Source organism: Anomalospiza imberbis, chromosome W, assembly GCF_031753505.1.
Source record: "Anomalospiza imberbis isolate Cuckoo-Finch-1a 21T00152 chromosome W, ASM3175350v1, whole genome shotgun sequence".
Classification (NCBI taxonomy): domain Eukaryota; kingdom Metazoa; phylum Chordata; class Aves; order Passeriformes; family Viduidae; genus Anomalospiza; species Anomalospiza imberbis.
In genome coordinates this window covers 1,510,763-1,516,869 of record NC_089720.1, presented here as the reverse complement: position 1 = coordinate 1,516,869, position 6,107 = coordinate 1,510,763, and the positions used below count along the sequence as shown (strand labels likewise).

At 43.2% G+C, this 6,107-nt stretch overlaps 1 long non-coding RNA gene across 1 annotated transcript; it reads right to left on the bottom strand.

Annotated features, from left to right (window-relative positions):
• Positions 1–839: 839 nt before the first annotated feature.
• On the bottom strand, positions 840–2,648 carry LOC137464298 (uncharacterized). The gene is made up of 2 exons (XR_010994163.1): positions 2,139–2,648; positions 840–1,134 (listed from the first exon to the last, which is right to left on the bottom strand). It is a non-coding gene; the product is annotated as an uncharacterized lncRNA (long non-coding RNA).
• Between the last annotated feature and the right edge of the window lie 3,459 nt (positions 2,649–6,107).

The window sequence follows — 6,107 nt, the reverse complement described above, 5'->3', positions numbered from 1 at the left end:
CCACTGGCTAGTTCCTAATGCCAATAGAGATGACTGTAAGGGCTGTTTTAATTTTGCTAGACCACCTGCTGCAGTGGCCAGATTGTTCATCAGTATTTCTGAATCAATTCAATCTAAAACTCCTAATCCTGTCCCTAATATCCCAGTTAGATCCCTTCTTATTCTGCTCCTGAGGTGTACTTGTCTTTGTAACCATGTTGTCCAGCACTCAAAGGACATCCTTAAGAAAGAGGAGCAGGCTGGTTGGATCTCTGAGATGTTAATTTCCATTAGCAATTCAACACGTTTGAGAGACCACTCTGGATTGAACAACAGTTGTTGTTGACCCATGTTCCTCACTACATATGGGCCTATTTCATATACTTTAGGTTCAAGTTTGGTTTGGGTCTGAGCTGCTTAAGTACTGGTGTGAGTTGTATTAGGTCTTGCCATTGTAAAAGGTATAATATCTATTTTAAATTTAAATGAGAGCCTGATAGCATCATGAGCCCACAGACAAATCACTTTTACAGGCTGTATTAATGTGAAATTACACTAACAATCTGATTTACTTGGGCTGTCACAAACCTCCCAGTGCCTGTATACAGGAGAGGCTGAGACACTAACTTCATCTGGCCTCTCATGAGTGGTCCCATTGATCACCCGGCATCCTACCCTAATTTCTTCTCCTCTAATTCCTTGAAGTGTCCACAGTTCCTGTTCCTGCCACTCCTGCTCCTCATATACCTGATTCCTGTGGATTACTACAGTGGATAGGTTTAAATCTTTTATCTCAAAAGGTTCTGCCATGGATCCAGTATACTCATTAAAAGCCTGGGACCAAGGCCATTCAGCATCGGTTTGGATAGAGGTACTCTCTAATTCCAAGACTCTAATTATAATTATACACAAAACAATTCCGTAAATGAAATTACAAGCTACCCCCGGCCGCAGTATACTCATTTTGCCCGAGTAAGTTTTAGTCTCAGTTCATTGTCTCCTGGTGTCACTCTCCAAGGGGCTTCTGGGGCCTTCTTCACTCGAGAGTGGTAGATCCAGGCATTCTGGTCCTTGACCTTGATCGCAGTGAAGGTGGTGAGAAGCACCTGGAATGGTCCTTTATCACTGTGCTTCCAAAGTCTTTTCTGTAAGAGACTTAATATATACATAATCCCCAGGCTGTATGCTATGTAGTGGTCCATCTAGCTCCCTGCTCCGAGTTCCAGCCACATGTTTTTCAATTTCTCTGAGATGTTTACTTAAAGCCACCATATAGGTGGCCAATGTTACCTACCCAATGTGGGTGGACATTCCCTTTTGTATTCCATATGGCCTTCCATAAAGCATTTCAAAGGGACTCAGCCTTTCTTTAGTTCTAGGTTTAGTTTGAATTCGCAGCAGTGCCAGTGGAAGAGCTTGGATCCAGGGTAGATTAACTTCCTGCCCCAGTCTTACAATTTGTTGCTTAATCAGATGATTCATTTTCTCCACTTGGCCGCTTGATTGGGGGTGGTATGGAGTATGAAGTTCCCAGTCTATGCCCAGGTGGGTACTAATCTGTTGCACTATCCTGGAAATGAAATGTGATCCTCTATCTCAGGATATTGTGGCTGGAACTCCAGAGTGTGGTATTATTTCTTGTAATAATACCCTGGTAAACTCTCCAGCCTTGACAGTTCTGGTAGGGGATGCTTCTGGCCACCCTGAAAATGTATCTGTTAATACTAATAAATACTGATACTCCCCTTTCCTTGGGAGTTCTGAAAAGTTAATTTGCCACTGCTGTCCAGGTCCATGGCCCCTCCCAATATGACCAAGTTTAGGTCTGGGAGTATTTTTGGGTTTAGCCTGGAGGCAAAGATCACACTGTTGGGTCACTTGAGTTATAGTGGCATATAAATTCCTGGCAACGATTCTTTCAATCAAATAAGTGTTCAAGGCATCTATTCCCCAGTGTGTTTTCTGATGCTCCTCCCTTAGTAATGACCACAACAAGTGGGAAGGGATTACCAGCTTCCCTTCAATGGTAGCCCACCCCTCATGGTTATATTTCTCTTTTTGACCCTCGATTAGTTTTTTGTCTTTCTTAATATATTCTGGCTTACTTTCAAGGGAAATTTGTCCATCTGGGATCAGAGCTCCTTCAATAGTTACCTCACATTTTGCTGCTTCCTTTGCCTCTCTATCCACCAGCTCATTTCCTTCCTCCAATTCTGAGCTCACTCTCTGGTGTGCCTTAATATGCATTATTGCTACCTTTTCAGGCAGCTGAATTGCTTCCAGCAGACGGATTATCTCCTGCACATGTTTAATGTTTTCCCCTTGTGAAGTCAGCAGTCCCCTCTCTCTCCAAATGGCTCCATGTGCATGCACAACTCCGAATGCATACCTTGAGTCGGTGTAAATGTTTATTTTCTTTCCTTTGGCCATTTCCAAGGCACGGGTCAGTGCAATTATCTCAGCCTTCTGTGCAGAGGGGCCTGTTGGTAAGGGTCCAGATTCAATTACCTCTCTGCAGGTAGTGACTGCATATCCAGCATGTCGCTTTCCACTGGCAACGTAGCTACTCCCGTCAGTGAACCAGGTCTCTGCAACATCCAAAGGAGTGTCCTTTAAGTCTGGGCGGCTGGAGTAAGTAGCTTCAACAGTCTCCAGGCAATCCTGGTGGACTGCTTGATTTCCACTGAGAAAAGAAGCTGGGCGGACAATGTTAGTTGCCACTATCTCTGTCGTTGTTGAGGCAGTCACGACACAAAGCAGAGACATTAAGCAGTCTTCTGATGGCAACTCTTTATTACAGAAATAGCTGTCCTTTTATACACTTTCTAATTGTTTATACTTCTTCTTCCCTAATTATTGGCCACAAGAATTCAACATAACACCATTGGTGAAAAGTAACAGTGACTTCAGCTAACTTTCTTGTCCAGCTGCAAAGTTCCCTCCTTATCTTTCTTCAGTTCCTCTCTTCTCTTGGTGTCACGATCCGCTTATTGCGGGGTGTCGTGATGGTTCTTTTCACTGATCCCAAAAGTACAAAAAGGCAAACAACAAGGGACTATCAGTTAATCACAACAAATGCACCTTTATTAGGGGCCAAAACAGTAAATGCGATAGTGGAGATCAGAAAGGAGATAAAAGGATAGAGAGAGAGAGAGAGAAGAGGGGGATGGGAATAGCTACCAACACAGGCGAGATCCTCAGTGGTCCAGACGATGGGGATCCGTCTGTCATGTCGGGGGAGTCTCCGAAGTTCTGGTCGACTCGGGGGTCCAGTTATAGTCCACAGAGGAAAGAGGGGGGAACAAGTGTAACAATGAAAGTCCATTGTAATCGCCACGAGGGAACAGGTGAGTCCACAGAAACCACCAAAGCAAGACGAATACAATAAAGAATAAGTTCATTGAAATTACTGAAGGGAAACAGGTCATGTCATTCATGGTCAGACCACCAAATTCCCCTCCTCCCTATAGTAGGGGTCTCATTCTCAGTCCTTGGGAGGAGGGTTCTTATTCTTTATTTGTCACAGTGGTAATGAGGCAGATGAGGGGTCTTCAATGAAGGACCACGGGAGTCACCCCAAAAGTTCATTCAGCTTAAGAACGGAGATTAGAAGCAGGCTGCGCATCAGGCTGTCCCGTGCTGGGTCCATGTCAGGTCTTTGCCAAGTCCTTGCCAACTCCTTGCCAAGTTCTTGCCAGGCCTTGTTCGGAACAGCTAGCATGATGGTTCAGTGGTTCCACCTGCACTGTGTCCTGTTCTAAGCCGGAACTGCAGTGGGGGAAGGGATTCTTTCTCGTGGCAATCAGAAGGCAGAATGGAGAACAAGGGGCTTCAGATGGGCTCTTACACTTGGTCTCCTTGGTAACAGCCTTGAAGAGAGCTCCTTATCAGCTTCTTCTTGCTTCTCAGATTCTTCTCGCTCCTTTAGCTAACAGGACTACTGTTAGCCCCTTTCACAATTCTCCCTTTTTGTTTTTGAACTGTAATTACAGCTGCTATGGATTTTTGCAGGGCCCTTTGCAAAAATCCAAGCAGATGGGAAACGCAAACAACAATCACAACCATCAACAAAAATTAACATTCCCATTCTTAACACAATCATTCCCTTCCTTCATCCATCTATAAGTGCTTTTAAATTTAACTACTCTATCCTATCAAATTTTATGTCTAATAAACTATAACCACCCAAAGTGCTCAAAATAAGATCCTGATAAGTGCAAACGAAACCCACATCCTTTAATTACTATGAAAACACATGAAGATGGATGAGATACATGTCCTGATATATGGCCTTAGCCAGTGTCATCTGCATGTTCTGCTTCAGCTACGGAACCATCTATTCTATTCCTTCCTGCACGCTCCAGATAAGGTTTAATACAGCGAGCAGGAACCCATCGAGGACCATTATCTGTCAAAACACAAGCATAACCTCTCCCCCAGGTTATTAGTTCCACTGGACCAGACCACATACCAGTAATTAAATCCTTAACCCATACCTTAAAATTTCTACGAAAATCTGGTTGCTTAGAATTCAAAGAGGAAAAATGGTAAAAATTTGAGATAACTGTGAGTCAGGTAGGGGACGCAAAAAATTTAACACATAAAGAGTTTTATCTAATTTCACTTGAGGTGACTCCTGTTGCATTCCCCCTTTCTGTTTTTGAACCTGACGTTTAAGAAGACCATGAGCCCTTTCGATGATCGCTTGGCCCGTGGGAACATGTGGAATTCCTGCTGAATGCTCAGTGCCCCGAACACGAAAGAATGCTTGCATTTTCTGTGAAGCGTATGCTGGGCTGTTATCTGTTTTTATGTGACATGGAACACCTAGGATAGAAAAGGCATGATAAAAATAACGAATAGCATCACAATTTTTTTCGCCTGTGAATGCTGAAGCAACCATTGCATGAGAAAAAGTATCCACTGTAACATGAACATACCTAAAGCGACCAAATTCTGGCATTTTTGTAACATCAGTTTGCCATTCCTCTAAAGCAGATAGACCCCTAGGGTTGGTACCATAATACTGAGAAACATGAGTCATGTGACAGTCAGGACAAGAAGAAAGAATTTATTTTGCTTCACCAGGAGACAATTTAATTGCTGCTGTAAAGCTTGAGCACTCTGATGAAAAAATTGATGAGACAAAACTGCCTGCTGCAACAAATTAGGTACAGTTTTGATTGCACCAGCAGCTACTAGGGAATCTACATAAGCATTGCCTTCAACAAAAAATACAGGTAATGATGTGTGGCTACGAATATGCATAATGAAATAAGGATGTTTTCGAGCACAAATAACTGTCCATAACTTCACTAACATTGTAAATAAGGGTTTCTCTTGAATATTATAAAACACTGCTTGATCTAAATGTTTTACTAGATTAGCAACATAAATGGAATCAGTAACTATATTTACAGAATCACAAAATAAAGAAAAAGCCAAAAGAACAGCACAAAGTTCAATCAATTGAGGAGATCCTTGCTGAATCATTGTCTCATACTCCCAGTGATCATCCTTTTTCCAGGCCACAGCTGCCTTTCCGGTTTTCCCTGATCCATCTGTAAAAACTGTTATACCTTCCACTGGAACAGGAGAACAAATTTGCTTCCCTTCAAAAGGGATCTCCTTGGTTGCGGGGTCTGTTGTTGTTGTCAGGCCTCACTCCCTGATTGGGGTGGCCCGGAAAGGTGGAAAAGTCTCTCCTCCAACCCGAGCTTCCAAAGAAAGACTCAGTAGTCTTCAGTCATCCGGTCTCAAGGTAGTTTATTGTATGTTATCTAAAAGATTTCTCCCTGAGCTGCTGCGGTCCGTTCAGCAGTCAGGCAAAGGCACACTCCCACACCCAGGGGGCTGGTGCCCTCTTTTATATCATACATTGCGTATTAGATGTTTATAGTTTTTCCCCAATGCCCATCACCTATATTGAACAGTGACTTTCTACTCTAAACCAATCTGTGAGTGCCAACATCACCAAGAACATGGAGGTTAAGAAGAAGAAAGAAAGAGGACAGGGCGCACCCAAATCCCTCCATCTTAGAACTTTTGACCCCCATGTACAAAACTCAGACCCCTCTGTACAAGGCCTAAAACCCCCCTGTACAGCACTCAAAAATTCTTCCTTTCAC